Below are 16,348 nucleotides of genomic sequence, written 5' to 3'. Positions count from 1 at the left end.
CTCAGAGAGCATCTTGGAAGGCAGGAGAATCACACCAAGCTGCTGCACAGATTTGTGTTGAAACAGTTGAAATAAGAACTCTGGGAGCCCACAAGAGTAGATGGACTTCAGCTTTCTGGAACAGTGTTTCTTTTAGTACACTCGAGGGTGCCTGCAGCTCTCACAGGAAGCAGGGAAGTCAGAAAGCAGATGGCCTGTTAGGAGGAAGCTTCACCCACTGTCTAGTTCCTCTAAGCCCTAGCCATGCTGACCTTAGCAGATGTTTTATATCTGAAATCAAGAGAGATAAAATAAAAGAAGAAAGTGTATGGGAGTGGGGTGGGAAATGCGATGTCCCAAACCTACAGTTTTTATAACTTCTTACATTGTCAAAACTGTGAAGCACAAGGACCTTGCTCCTTCTGAATTGCTAGGGGTCTTTATTGGCATCCTCATCATAGCAATCACAACTCACTGTCACACTTTCGAGGTGGCCCTTCTTTGGTGAGACACTCAAAATCAGGGCCATTCTACTCACCCTCTGGATCCAGGTGACTCACCCAGTTCTCTTCTCAACACAGAAGCCAGGAACTTCTCAAGCCCATGTCAGCTTCTGTCATTCCACAAGGCTCCAGGAACGCAAGTCTCCCAGAATCCAGGTCAAGGCCTGTGTAGCTCTGAGACCTGGGCAACTTGGGTTCCTGACAGTCTCTTGTGTCTCTGACATCATAGCAGACTTCATGATATCACTCTTTGGCCCCTGCTATCATCCCAGAGCAATCTAATTCTTCCTCAACACACCTCTTTTGTGGATCTCAAAGGGATGATGGGAAAAGAACCAGACAATCAGGTCCCATTTCCCCATCCCACACATCCTGGCTCCTCTGTGTTTTGCAGGCTCTACAATGGGTCCTAGATAAGGAACTTCCCTAAGCTTAGGCCCCCTAGCTTGTGAGTGGGGAACACTAACAGAGAACTAATTATTATATATATATATATATATATATATATATTCTTGATAGTGTTACAGGAGTAAGTAAGTTGATATCAGCTACCATCACTGCAAATGAAACTTAATATTAAAACACAACTCCCTGCACAGCATGACCAACTCCATATTTAACTTCGCTGAACTTCAGAGTTTCCTCTCTGGACAGTTACCCTATTCTAGCCTGTCCGTGGAGTAATACATTGGGAGTTGCACATGGACAAACTAGTTACAAGAACAGCCTGGGGAAATATGAACATTGAGTAAAGTAATCCATTGTGCTTGAGATTTGTAAAAGTGAAAAATATTTTGTGCCTTAGAGGCTTAAGGTCAGATATGTAACACGTGGCCACTACTAACCCTGACCATACCTTCAAGAAGACATCTATTAGTCTGTGGTTACTGAACCTCTATATAAATGGCTAAAAGCAACTTTCTGAAAAGGGGATCTTCCATCCTCTCATGAGCTAGATGGTTGCTTAATAAAGTTCTTTCTCCATGGAATACAGAGCACAAAGCAAGCCTCTTGGAAGTACCACGTTGTACCGCAGTCCAACCACCACTGTCTCTCACCTGAAACCCTTAGGAAATCCCAGTGGTACCCTAGCTTCTATTTTATCCCTTATCTACAACCCTGTCTTCACCAGGAATCAGTGTGAGCAATCCGCTGGAATCCAATGAAAGACAAGTTCATTGTCCCAGTGGCTTCCAGTCGTTCTCACAATACAACCTATGGCTCTGCACAATCAGTAGCTCCTTTGGCCTCATCACACTTATGCTCTGACATCTAGCTCCAGACTTTCTGAGCTTCCACAAGCTCCTCCTAACTATACCCTTCTTGCCTCAGGACCATTTTTTGCACTGACCATTCTCTCTACCCACAAAGATAACCGACTCTGAGTCATAAGATTGGTCCAAATGTCACCTCATCAGACAGTCCATGCCATATGCCAAGCTGTGCCAGGAAGCCAAAACTGAACTTTGTTTTTTGTTTTTTTTTTTTAATCAGTCTTTTTTTTTTTTTTTTTTTTTTTTTGAGACAGGGTTTCTCTGTGTAGCTTTGCGCCTTTCCTGGAACTCGCTTTGGAGACCAGGCTGGCCTTGAACTCACAGAGATCCGCCTGGCTCTGCCTCCCGAGTGCTGGGATTAAAGGCGTGCGCCACCACCGCCCGGCCCCAAAACTGAACTTTGTAAAACTAGAGCAGGGAGGCTACAGATCAGGTTGATGATAGGGTAGACTAGTAGAACAATCCTGCAATGGGAAGAGACAAATCTACATTTCATGAACTACATCACCTTGTGCTGGGAACCAGAGCTGCACATGTGAACATCAAGCCATGAACTTGAGAGTCCAAGCTGTGGGAATCCTATAGCCAGCAGTATTCAGGAAAGCACACAGGGAAGGCTCAATTTCATAAATAGGGAAAATGAAATCCTAGCACTGGTAAAATTGAATCAAAGCTAATGCTAATAACTGCAACAAATACACCTGTAAAGGAAGCCATATTGAGCGTCCACTTGACATAGCACCCTGATCCAAGAGTTCATACTGAGACAAAGCAAGATGTATGAAACCTACGCCTCATGCTGTTACTACCCTGGGGTTGGGAAGGGCAGTAACTGGTCAGGAGCAGATAAACAAGTAGCTGGGAGTATTCAAACTCTGAAACCTTCAGTATATTGTATGTGTTGAGAAAGAAACCCAATTTGCCCACAGTCACTAGAACCAAAGTAAATCCCTTTGTGCCTGTTTTCCTGCTTGTGAACACATGGCTGAGGGTGATCTTGTGACTGTGTTGGGAAACAGTCACAAGTTCAGAATGTCCACCCTGGAGATGACTCTGTCTGGAAATGCCTGTTGCTCAGAAGGAATGAGTATGAGTGTAGGTGGGACAAGAAGGCACATATCAGTGAGTTATTAAGGATAGTGCTATGGCTGGCATTCTGGTTTGTCCCTCACAGGCTCATTGCGCTTTGACACTTGCTTTTCAGTTGGTGGCACTGTTTTGGGAGGTTGTGAAACTAATAGGAAGCATTGCACGAAGTGGGTCATTGTTGGGGGGTCTGGTCTTGAGAGTTACAGCTCAGGATTTTTTTTAAAGGGAGAGCTATTTTACCTGCTGCTAAGTTGTAACAAGCCATACCACAAGCTCCCACTGTCATGCCTTGCCTGCCATGATGGGCTGATATTCCTCTAAGCTGCTCCAGTTAGGTCACAGCATTATAGAAGTATAGGTAGGATGGTCCATTCATTTTCTTGTTTTGTCCTATGTACTGCTGAATGCTAACTATTTCATGTCTTAGTGAGAACAGACAGATAATTGGCCCCCATGGGTCACAGGGTAGATTTATTTTCAGCCTTCTGAGAGTTCTTCACACTGATTTTCAGTTTGAAATCTCACCAACAGTGAATGAGGGTCCCCCTTTCCACACCTCCCCCAGTATTTGTTGTCCACTGTTTTATTGATCTTAGCCATTCCAACTGGGGTAAGATGAACTCTCAAAGTTATTTTGAATTGCATTTCCTTAATTACTAAGAATAATGAACATTCTTTGAGATATTTCTTAAGACACTTATTTCTTCTTTTGAGAACTCTCTGTTCAGATCCCAAGCCCATTTTAAAATGGGTTATTTTTTTTGTTTTGATTTTCTTTGACTCTTTGTTTTCGAGTTCTTTAAATCTAAGTACAGCTCTCACCTCTCATTAAAGAAACTTCTCTTTGCAAGAGAAAGAGATCATTACAGAAAACCACAACCAGTCAAGATGTAGAAAACAAGAGATCTTGGCATGCCCAGCCCCAAAAGAACTCCTGCATCTAAGGCTCAGGGAAGTTCACGGAAGTGGGGGCAGAAAGATTGTAAAAACCAGAGGACCAGGAAAGCTGCTGTGAGGTAGTGCCTCCAAGAAGAGACATGAAAGCTTCACCTATGATACCACAATGGCATGGTTGCCTAAACAAGACTTGACAAAGTACGACCCATCGACAAGGAGCTACAAGTAACTAAGGAATACTGAGAAATGGAGGCATTATCTTGCCCAGGGATGAGTTCTCTAATTGTCTCTCATCAGCTATCCAATACCAAGGAGTCAGCCCTAAAATCGTATACATACAAGTAACACTAACTGGCCTGAGCAGGCTATATTCATATATTTAGGTAGGGGTGTGTGTGTGTGTGTGTGTGTGTGTGTGTGTGTGTGTGTGTAAAACAAGAACAATTAAGAGAGAGAAGTCATGATTTCCAGAGGAGTAAAGGGTGTATGTATGTATAGGATAGGCAGAAGTAAGGAAAAAGAAGGGAGAAAATGTTGTGGTTGTATTTTAATTTTTTAATGTATTAAAAATATTACAAAGTTTAAAAGAAATGGATACATTTCAAGCTACATATGACCAACTAAAATTAATTCAAAAAGCTGTAAATAATTTAACCAAATCCATAACTAGCAATAAGATGGAAGCAGTAATATTCTCCTGACAAAAAAAGTCCTCGGACCAGATAGGTCAATAACTAAATTCTACCAAAAACTTTTATAAAATAGAATTGACTCCAGTATTTCATGAACTTTATCATAGAATAGAAAGGCAAAGCATACTGTCAAATTCATTATCCAAAACCATTGCTATTACCCTGATACAAAAACCAGATGAGAACACAACAAAAATAACACACACACACACACACACACACACACACACACACACACACACACACACCCTATAGGTCAACTTCTCAATAGACATAGAAAAATTCTCATTTAAATAATCAAAAACTGAGTTCAAGAAAACATTAAGAAGATCATATATAACCTTGTTGGTTTCATTACAGAGATGCAAAGTTGATTCACATGCATACATCAATAAATTTAACACGGCACATGAATAAAGTTAGAGACAGCAATCACATACAATCAGTGCCAAAAAGACCTGTGCCAAATTTCAACATCACTTCATAATAAAATACCATGAATAAACTAGGAATCAAAGGAGCTTAATGCAACCTAATAAAGGTTATATACAACGAACCCATTGGTAATAGTATACCTAAATGAGGGAAAACTGAAAGCATGTTCTCTTCAATCAGAAACAAGACATGGGTGCCCACTCTCTGATCTTAATCTTAACTATCAGTTCCTGTCCTGATTCTCCAGAGGAGAAGAGGGAGACACCTAAGTGATCCACCATGAACACAGTTATCCCTGCTCTATCTGCATTAAAGTGGGCTTGAACACATGTCTGTAGGAGGGCAACACACGTTTCCTGCCTGTTAGGATTTGGGGAACACGAGACAGAATTCTGAAAGAAACGAGAACACTACATAAGGAGATGAAATGTATCCTTCAGTAATTTTCCGTTCTTCAGAAATGTGCTTCATACTTGGTCCTAGGCAAGACTTCAGAACATAGCCAGAGGAGAGAGATTAACTTCTGCTTGAAAATGTTGGAAGTGCTATGAGAAGGGAACAGGACCTCCCCTCACAAGCTAGCAGTATTCATACCCAAGGAATATTGTCAGCTCCATGGAATTTCCAGATCCACAAAGAACAGCTTTGAGATCAAGTCCTCTCACTCTGCATTAAGCATCCAGCTGTTCAGTGGCCTGAAAGATACAGCTTGTTTTCAGAAGACCCCTTAGAGTTCTGGGGACAAGACCGTGGCTAAGGCTCGTTTACCCAACACCCAGTTAGTGAATCTGAAGCATGGTTGGCTGATGACTCCTCCACTCCATCCCATAACTCTAGCAAAGCATCCACTTGGTGTCAGGGGCTGTGCTGGCAGGCACTCACATGGGTTGCAAAGGTGAGGTGACTCTGGCAGTTTGTAGCTTAGGGTGGAGTCTGACAAGATTAAACATGTCTGACTTTGTCAGTGCATGATAGATAGACTAATGTAGGCTCAATCCTTTCTCCATTCCTTCAGTGTTTGTTCATTCAGGGAACGCTGTAGATTTGCTAACTGAGTGCTGGAGTCCCTCAGCACTCAGAAGCATTAGGACATCCCAACGCAGACATAGAGCAGGACTCCAAAAGGGTGATGCAGAAGGTAAGGGGAGTGGGAAGCCCTGCAGTCAAATACAGTGTGACTCTAGAAACATTTCCCAAAAGCCTCTGGGTCAGGAAAGACAACACAAGCTGACATTCAGCTACAGAAAACAAACCAGTTCCAGGTGGATGGCCATGTATGGGGTGGGTCTTAATTTCTCTGTGCAAATGATCATCATTTGCAAATTGGGAATAATAAGCCCATATTTCCCAATTGTGCATGACTCTAGTAGGAGTTAGAATTTCTAGTAGACAATGGGGTGCTATGTCAAAACGTTTAGCCCCAGATACTGCCTGGATACACATTAATTAGAATAAGTGGTAGCCTGGGTGAGAGTGAGGGGTTAACAAGATAGAAAGGAAAATTTAGGAGCTATTCACTTACAAAGTAAAAAGAAAGGGGAGACACAATTTTCTTCCCCTTCCTTGTGACAAATGAACTATGAACTATAAGCTGGCTATGCAATCAGGAGGCTGAAACAGAAAATCAAGATCACACATCAAATTTGAGGCAAGTCTAGATTATGCACACAGTGAGACCCTGTCTCATAAAAATTATTATTATTTGCATTTATTTGCTAGTTTCCTCATGGATCTGACAAAATACTGTGCCAAAGCAACGTAAGCAATCAAGGAAGGCTATACTTTGGCTCAGGGTTTGCAGGAATGAAGGGAAGGCATGGGGGTGGGAACAAGGGATGGCATGTCATACAGAACCGTGTAGTCAGAAATTGGAGAGAGGAGTGCCAGTTGGTAGTCAATCTCCTTGCTCTTTTTTGCCTCTTCCAGCCAGTGAGATGGTGCCACCCACATGCAAAGCAGGCCATCTCTCTCAATTAAACGTTTCTGGAAACACCCTTACTGATATCCCAGAGGTTTGCCTTCTAGGTGATTCAAAATGCAGTCAAGCTGGCAATAAAGATTAACCATGACAATATATTTTTTTGACATTGCATGACCACCACCTCCCCTCCCCCAAATAATTGCCACAGTATTTGTAACTGGCTGGTTTTATGTCAACTTGACACAAGCTGGAGACATCAGAGAAGAAGGAGCCTCATTTGAGGAAATTCCTCCATGAGAACCAGCTGTAAAGGCATTTTCTCAATTAGTAATCAATGGGGGAGGGCCCAGCCCATGGTGGGTGGTGCCATCCATGGGCTGGTGGTCCTAGGTTCTATAAGAAAGCGGCTGAGCAAGCCAGGGGAAGCAAGCCAGTAAGCAGAATCCCTCCGTGGACTCTGAATCAGCTCCTGACTCCAAGATCCTGCCCTAGTTGAGTTCCTATCCCGAGGCCCTTTGGTGATGAACAGCAATATGGAAGTGTAAACTGAATAAACCCTTTCCTCTGAGATTCGCTTTTTTTTGGTCATGGTGTTTCATTGAAGCAATAGAAACCTTAACTAAGATAGTACTGTAGTGAAATAAATTACCCATTTTACATCCCAGAGCAGAAACAGCTATAATCTACTGATTTAGCACACACACACACACAAATTCCTGAAAATGATGCACCATGATAAGTGACAGTCCATGCCATCCATGCAGCCTTTCAAATTGTTTCTTTTGTGAGTTAATCCTACTCTCTGTGCTCTTGAGGCTGGAAACATTTGCTCCCATCCTTCCAAACCAAGCCCATTGTATCTTCTCCTCACTCTGGACGGCAGAAGCTTGGAGCCAGATTAAACAGGAGTTACCCAAGTTAAACTGGATTCAGAACAAATCAATGTGTACCCCATTTATTGCATCTAAGAACTGGACCCAGCTTTGGATAGGCTTCAATTCCATTCCAGAATCAGGATAGCAGTTATTGTTAGTTTCTGGGCTTTCCTGGCTCTGTTTCTCTTCCTCTGGCCCTATCTGGAGCTATTCCTTTCCCTAGAACCACTGCTATCCCAGGTCTGTATGATAAATAAGAACACCGTGAAGAAAGCCTTGGTGTGCTGTCTGACTCCCATCTCAGCTCCTAGGCCAGTAACTCACACTTCCACTGCTTTTAGTAGCTAGAAAGACCACAAACATTCCATTTTCCTGGCACCACCTCCAGAGAGCCTAATCCAGAAAGCTGTGTTACCTGAGAAGTTCTATGAAACAGGGAGTATGGGGCATCATTGGTCAGTTCTACCTCCAGCATCCATTGCAGGATGATGGCAGGAGATGCCAATGCACACGGGATGAATGGTAAACTACCAAAAGTCATTGGACGGGTAGCTTAAGAAATGAGTGGGTAAATATACCAAATTAGTAATAATGGACTCATTCACTTATTCACCCACCCATCTGCTTGGTGAATAATTAAGCTATGTACCAAAGGCTATAAGGTATCTCACATAGGCTGGAAATATACATTATAAATATATTGTACAATATTAGTAATAAATTATAAATAAATATTAAAATGTACATGTAAATGATTTATATATTATAAATATATCAATCTTTGTTTGTTTTTAATTATCATGTATTAAACTCAGAGGTCTTCTCCAATGCAGGATGTGTGGAATAATTTTTCCAAAATTCTCCCTAGAAAGCCCTGTCGAATCACTCCATGAAGTTACTTTCAAGAATGCAGCAATTTCTTGAGTATTTTGCAAAAACTGGTACAATGAGTTTGGGTCTTCCGTCTTGACCCACCACCTGGAGTGAATTTCTAGGTTCATTTCTGTGCCTCATGTCCAGGTAACTCCTTGGCTTTTAAAACAATGTATGTCTGGCCTTGTCCCCTGTGTCATGCCTAGAAGACACAGAGATGACATTACATGCTCCCTGCTGTAAGCAGGCTTGTAAGATGGTCTCACAGGATCCCCACTCCCAGCATATATGTGCCATGTCCTCCTCTAGAGTGAGCAGGTCTGAGAATTTGATAGGCCAGCTTCCTACAACTGGTATGTTTTGTACGGTTGAAAGAACTTTAGGGCTGTAATTAAGGTCAAATTGATGTTGAGTTAATCACAAAGGATGTTATGATGGGTTGGTCTTCCCCAATCTCAAAATAGATGAATCAAAGCAATAAAGGAACATACCACCATGTCATAGAGATGATATAAGTTACAGCAAATGTCCCTTAGTGTCCACCAGCAGAAAATGAACACTAGTTGCCAGCCAGCAAGAGAGCAGGGTCTAAATCTTACAACCCCTGGGAAGTGATTTTTGCTACAACCATGAAGTAGGAAGAGGATCAAAGGACTCAGATGAGGTTCAGCCTTGCAGAAGTCCTTCATTTCCATCTCCTGAGACTCTGGTGGACAATGGTACAGGGACTTCTGACCTGCAGAATCTGTAATGAGCAACTGAAACTACTCTATGGTGGTGATTTGTTCTACAGCTGTAAATAAAACCCTAGTGTCTCTTTCTCCATGAACTCATAGATGTCCAAGGGTGAGGACACAGGCACATCATTAGTGTGTGATATTGTCAAAGCTTTATCACTTTCAAAAGTCTAACCCAACTTGCCTTCAGAAAAAAACTTACCTCCTTATGTCTAAATGATTTCATCCATTTAATCAACAACCTTGTGTTAAATTCCAGTATCATGTCTGATGCTAAGCTGGACTACGGTGACTCAAATACATCCAAATACAGTTCATGAATCTCTCTGACTCTGGCCCAAAATGTCCTTTCCAATTTTGTGCACCAAGGTTTCCAGACCTGGTATGAATGCTACTTTATCCATCTGTGTTCCTAGATTTTCTGTCAAAGGAAACTGCTCTTTTCTGAACATTCCCTCGAGGTTTCTGATTCTCTAGGTATCACTTTTTGGTCCTTCTATAAATTAAAATTCTATAACTGCATATACATCTCACTAAACCATGTACTCTTTGCAGGGCAGGAGGGGCAGGGGGCGGGAGTGGGGTGGAGGGGGGATAACGCTTTGTTTTCTAACTTTCCAACCCAGTGCCTAAGAGGTTTAAGAGACTCAGAAAACACCCGACAAATCATCAACTGCTTATCCAAGTCATCCTGCATCTTTTAGTAAGACTAGCCCTGGATTCTATCAATGTAGAGGGCTGGCTGAAATAGAGGAGAAACAGTTCAGGAATGATACACAGCTGGATATGAAGCCTACTTAGAAGACCAGGCTAGCCTGAGACCCTAATCAACCAGATCACTTGGAATAATTATGCCTAGTCCAGATTCCAGATGTCCTTGGCTCAGGCACAAGGTCAATTTCAGAAATGTTAGGATTAAATGGAGAGGGGGAGGCTAAGCAGTGATGGAACATGCCTTTAATCCTAGAAGCCAGGAGGCAGAGGCAGGAAGGTCTCTGTGAGTTTGAGGCCAGCTTGGCCTACAGAGACAGTTCCAGGAGAGCCAGGGCTACATAGAGAAAGCCTGTCTGGAAAAACACAAAATGAACGGATGAGTAAATAAATAAATAAAAACTAATGTAGTGGGGGAGGGATGAAGGGAGTAGGGGAGGGACTATGAGGAAGGACAGCTAAAACTAAGGGCCATTGGAGGGGTGGTATGAAAATCTAATATAACAGACGTTTCTTAAAATGCATGCATATATGAAAGAAATCTAAATAGAATCACCAGATAAGAGGAGAGACAAAGCCCCAAGTAGACATCTCTCACCACCAACTGAAACCTCCAGTGCCAAGAATGGGTTACATCTCATTGAGGTGTCAGACAAAGGGGCCCCATGGAAATACCCCAAACAACCCAGGCTATTGCCAAGACTATTGGCTGCTCTCCATAAACTGATGGTAAGGCCCTATTGCTGAAGACAACACCTACACATAACTCATTAAACATGGAAAAGTCGAGCTGCTGCCTACTTAAAGCCTTCATCCCTATGGACTAGTTTCGTTGGTACAGGAAGGTACTCTGCAAGATACCAGAGAAGAAAAGTAAACAGCAGCCCAGCTACAAAGCCTTTGATCTACAATGGTGACCTGCCTGTCAGATTCGCTGATGCAATAGTGGCGCAAAAGTTGTGGGAGTCACCAACCACTAACTGACTGCATTTAAGGCCCACTCCCTGAAATTGAACCCATGCTTGACACTGCTTGGGTGTAGTGGGTAGTCATTCCAGCTTTGACCTGGAAGTTCCAACCCCCAATGAGGCTTCGGTAACAGTCACGCCTACAAGGCAGGGCTGAGAGAGGATGCTAAAGACCCCAGATCCCAATACGCAGGCTTTCTTGGTTCCTGGACCCAGGACACTGAAGGTAGACCTAGTAGAGTTCTCCAGAGAACTCCAGACTGCGCTACACCTTTCCCAGACCCTGCAACCTATCCCTTCACTTGTAAGTTACCCCACAAAATAAACCTCCCTTTTAACTATGTGGAGTGGCCTTAATAATCTCACCAATACTTGGGTAGTCAAGAACTTGAACTAGGTAGGCCTTAGACCTAGGGGAAAAGCAATACTACTATACTGCTAAAGGGACATAGCAATAAAATAATTCCTAGTGATACTCTATTTTACTCATACATCAGTGTCTTGGTCAGCAATCATTAGAGAACCGTCTGCCTGCAGCAGATGAGAACAAATACAGAGACGCACAGCTGGGCAATGTAGAGAGTGAGAGACTGGGAACACTCAGTCCTAAATAGAATGTGCCATCAAAATTACTCCCTTCAGGTCTCAGAGAACTTTGCAGAAGAAGAGGCAGAAAGATTTTTACCAGTCAGTGGATCGAAGACACTAATGAAACAAGGCCATCGAAACCAAGCAAGACAGATGCACCTATGAACTCCCAGAGACCGCAGAGGCATGCACAGGGCCTGCACAGGTCCAAGCCAGATGGAGTCCCAGTGCTGAGAGGGGAAGTAGCCACAAGCCTCCATACCTAATCCAGAAGCTATCTCCAATTGACAACTGCTCTCAAAGAAAAAAATTCATTTCCTTCAACTGTGTCTCACTGGATACATAAGCCACACTTTAGGGCAGGCCCCATGCCCAGCCATAGATGCCAACACAAAATGAACTCAGTGGTGTTTTTTGAGGTTTGTTTCTGGTTTTTTTGTTTCTTTGTTTTGTCTCATAACATTTTGTCTGGGTCTCTCTCTCTCTCTCTCTCTCTCTCTCTCTCTCTCTCTCTCTCTCTCTCTCTCTCTCTCTCTTTAACCTTAAAGGTCTTTTGCTTATATGCTATGGTTCCTAATTTTGTGTTTTTATGAGATTCCTGTGTTTGTCTCTGTATTTGTGTGTGTTTCTTGTGCTTTTTATTTGGCTCTTTTTCTTTTCTGTTGGTTTGTTTTGTCCTGATCTTTTTATCCTTGTTGTATTTTTTGTTTTTAGCTGCCTGTTTGTTTTCTAATGAGAGAGAGCAAAAGGAGGGGATTTGGGAGGGTAGGGAGGTGGGGATGATCTAGGTGGAGTTGGGGAAGGGGAACCATGATTAGACTATATTGCATGAAAAAAATATGTTTTCAGTAAAAAAAGAGAAGAAAATAAATAAAAATAAAAAAATAAATTTTTTGCCAGCCAATTCATATTTTCATAATGAGGACATATATAACTTTTTTGAGATGGTGTGCATCATCAAAAAACTACTACTAATTTGAAAATGAAATAAGTTAAAATAGCTAAGGAATATGAGGTTGAACCTAAAAGTTCTTCTAAAAGAGAGAATTTAAATGATTAACAAGAAAGAGACTATGGCAGCAAGAGAAATGCTGAGCTGCTTGGAAACCTAGATGAAGAGGGAGAGACCTTGGCTTCTCACTGCTGAGGCTGGATGAGAAGAGAATAACCTATCCCCTTGAGAAAGACCTGTCTTGGGTTGAATTAGGAGGGGCAGATGCCCAGATTCCATGAGCCAATGCCCTGCAGGGGAAGTACCTGCCTCAGTGCCTGGCACATAATATCACCCAGGAACTGTCACCAGCAGCAGGCCCTGTCACCATTTCCTTTCCATACAGGCATTTAAAGAGAGCTGGGAGCATGCAACCACCGCCTTTAACTACAGCTCTGCCGAGTCCTATTTTCCGAGCACAAATTTGGGATGCACTCAGTTCCCCAAATGTCAAGGTCATGTCATCAACTCGGGAGAGGTATTTTTAGAGACCGCTTAGCTAATTTATAGGCAGTGTGACAGATGGCAAAATGGGACTCCTTTGCTTCGGTTTCAGCCAGGCCTTCATATAACAGCTACCACTAGTTTTCAAGAGGAGGCATGGACCAACAGATCTTGGCCTCACTTTACATGCAAAAAAAAAAAAAAGACATCCTTTGTCAGTAACTTCGGAACCAGTAGGACTGAGGTGAGCAAGAGAAACCCCATTTTTAGGAAGCTGAAGGTTGTGCTGATGCTATGCAGGAGTGGTCATTTCCAGGAGCAGGTGCTAGCCTAGTTAATTGGGCTTTCCGGCTGCAGAGTAGGCATTAGCTCTGAGACATGGACTCATAAACCCACCCAAGTAAATGCAAAGACTTTGAGGTGGTGACAGTGACAGGGAGTATGCTTAAGGGAAACAGCATGGCCTCCTGTGAGTTCCCTATAAATCCTTTAGGGGAGGGGAGAGGAGGAGAGCTTTTCCCTCCCTCACCTCCTATCCCATCAGTGTGAGACTAGCCACAGAGGCAACCTGAGAGGTACATTCCCCAGACCCTGGAGAAGAGAAGAATGGAAAGGGCTACAGAGAGGAGCGGGCCAAGACCAGAGCACTTAGAAAAATCCTTGTGTTCCCAAAGCTCAGTGGTCCAGCAGGCCTGGCTCCCAGGTAGGTGCTGGGAAACCAGGAGGTAGGTGACTTACCACTGATGCCAGCAGGGCTTTGGCCAGTTGGACAGGCTTTCTCAGTAGGAGTAGTAGTGGTGGCCCTGGGTCGGACAACCCTGGACAAACGCTGTCAGCAATGGAAACTGAGTCATTGGACAGGCTTAGTGAAGCCAGCTCTCAGGAATCCATGAAAGGCCCACAGGACTGGGAAGTTCTGAAAATGCCCCATGGCCAGAAAAACAAACCCACCCGGTCATCGGCATTATCACTAACACGATTACATGCAGAAAGCCTCGCCCTGCCCCATTTCTCTGTCTCTCCCTTTTCCCACTCATGGGACTGGAGGCATCCAGGGTTTTGGGGCAAGTGATTTCCTACACAGAGCATTTCTGGAATGCAACACAACTGAAGAACCATGGGCCCTCTAATAACACGGATGAACTGTCATTGACAAACTGTTATCAAGGCATGGAGCCCCAGCTTCCTGGGATTGGGGGGTGTGGGTAGAGATGGTAATATGGAGATGCTAACACATCTGCTGCTTCTGCCCCAGGCATTCGCCCTCTTTAACAAACAGGTCACTGGCTTTGAGGCACCGGTTGAGGGCCAGCTGGCCTTTGTAGGACATAGGCCACTGAGATTTAGGTCTCCACTTCACTTCAGCCTCACACCTTACTAACTGTTCATCCCATGGTGCTCCGGGCCTACAGTGAGAAGGAAGCACAATGCTGACACTCAGCAAGTGCTCAGCTGACAGCCCCTGGTTGACAGCAGAAAAGCACTTGGAGCCATAAAATGCTGTGTCTCCAACCTGAAAGAGCTTCGGAATCACTAAGAGTGGTGATTAGAAATGCAAGCTCCGCGGCTTCTCCCTCAGGAAATTCTAATTCAGTAAGATTACATGGGGCTCAGGAACCTGCCTGTTAGCCTGCCTTCTAGGGGATTCTAACTCAAGTGATCTACAAAACATAACATCTGAAGGAAAAAAAATCCACAGCAAGGCTGTTGGAAGGGCAGGATGCAGTGTAGGCATTTCTGCCCCCCCTCCAAACTGACAAAACTATACAAAACCATCTCAAACAAAAAGGATCTCAGGGCCCTGGAAATGTTCTGGGCGGGCAATAAAAATCCCTTTGCAAACCATCGCTGGCCAGCTGACCTGTTCATGCACACTTGGGGCATGGCATACTCAAGTTCTCAGGCTAAACAATGGCAACGCTTAATGGGGAAAAAAGGAAACAAAAAACAAATAACAAAAATCAGAAAGCTCAGAGAAAGAGGCGGGAGGCCACAATGATGTCCCTATAGGATTCTGCTACAGGAGGAAGGACACCGTGATTACTGCCACTTCGCCAGCAGAGCAGGGAGAGGACAGTCAGTCCATCCGCACACCCAGGGTTGCAAGATACATTGATGGATGGAACTTTGTGATGGTTGCTAGAAAATCTAGAATCAACCGGGAAAAGTGTGTCTCAATGAGGAGTTAGTTGTCTGGATATGGTTGGCTTATGGGCACACTGAGGAGGAATTTTCTTAATTGGGTTAATTGAGGTGGGAAGTCTCACTCTGAATGCAGTGGCACTACTGCATGGACTGATCTCTGGACTGAATAAAAGAGACAGAGAGCTGAGTACTAGCATGCACACATTAGTTCGTTGTTCCCCACTCCTGACTACAGATGTAGTGTGATCAGCTGCTTCCAGTTCCTGCTGCCTTGTTGAGTTCCTGCTGCCTTGTTGAGTTCCTGCTGCTTTGTTCTCCCTACAATGATGAACTGTGACCTAGAAACGTGATCCGAAAAATCTCTTCCTTCTTAAGCCGCTTTTACTGGGCATTTTATCACAGCACCAGGAAAAAAAATTTAGGGTTCTGCTGTGATTCCAGGAGGACTGGGAACTTAACTCTTTTGACCTCATCATGAAAAGCAAAGCGATCCTGAACTGAGCTGAAAGCAAGCCTCGACTTCTCCAACCTGTGCTCAGTGAGTGAGCTTTGTGGCTGCTCCTCTTCCCTGACACCTCGCAGGGTAGTTCACATGCCATGCTCAAGAATTCTGTGTTGAGAAGACAAAACGATGAGAGGAAGGGTAAATGAAGGAAGCAAGTGGATAAATGGAAGCACCAGCTTATTCCTCAGTTTTCAAGTTTCCTTTCTTCAGGCCATCCTACAGGAAGCAACCAGAGTGTCTTACTACAATATCACGGGTGCCACATTCTACTCCATCATCCTTTAGTGATTTCCACTGGCTCAAGTACATAGTAAGCAGCTTGGGCAAATATATGCTAAGTCCTCTGGGGCCAAGCTCCTACCTGTATTTGAAAGACCAACCTATTGATAGCTGTCTGAAAACACTGTGTGCTATGGCGTAAGTATAAAATGTCACTGGGATATTTCATTTTGATTGTTAACTTGACAGTTGCAAAAATGTCTCCCCCCCCACATAAACATGCACCCCACACATACACTAACATGCATGCACACACAAGAATGTCTATGGCATTCATGCAGCACATCTTTAGGTGTGTCTTCAAGGATTTTTCCAGAGATGAGTAATTGGAGAAGAAATCCTTCCCTGAATGTGGGTGACACCAACCTATGGTTTAAGATCCCAGAGTCCATATGAAAGAAAAAGGAGAAATTCAGCATTTATCTCCTCTGCTTCCGGACCC

General features: G+C 43.6%; 1 protein-coding gene across 1 annotated transcript in view; it reads right to left on the bottom strand.

Moving 5' to 3' along the window:
- The window catches only part of Kcnq3 (potassium voltage-gated channel subfamily Q member 3), a 296,401-nt gene that overhangs the window by 222,419 nt on the left and 57,634 nt on the right, over nt 1-16,348 (bottom strand). The gene's annotated exons all lie outside the window — the stretch shown is intronic.

The sequence above is a fragment of the Peromyscus eremicus genome, chromosome 20 (genome assembly GCF_949786415.1).
Source record: "Peromyscus eremicus chromosome 20, PerEre_H2_v1, whole genome shotgun sequence".
NCBI classification, from domain to species: Eukaryota; Metazoa; Chordata; class Mammalia; order Rodentia; family Cricetidae; genus Peromyscus; species Peromyscus eremicus.
The sequence above is the reverse complement of the archived record's forward strand: the minus strand, read 5'-3'. Positions and strand labels throughout refer to the sequence as shown.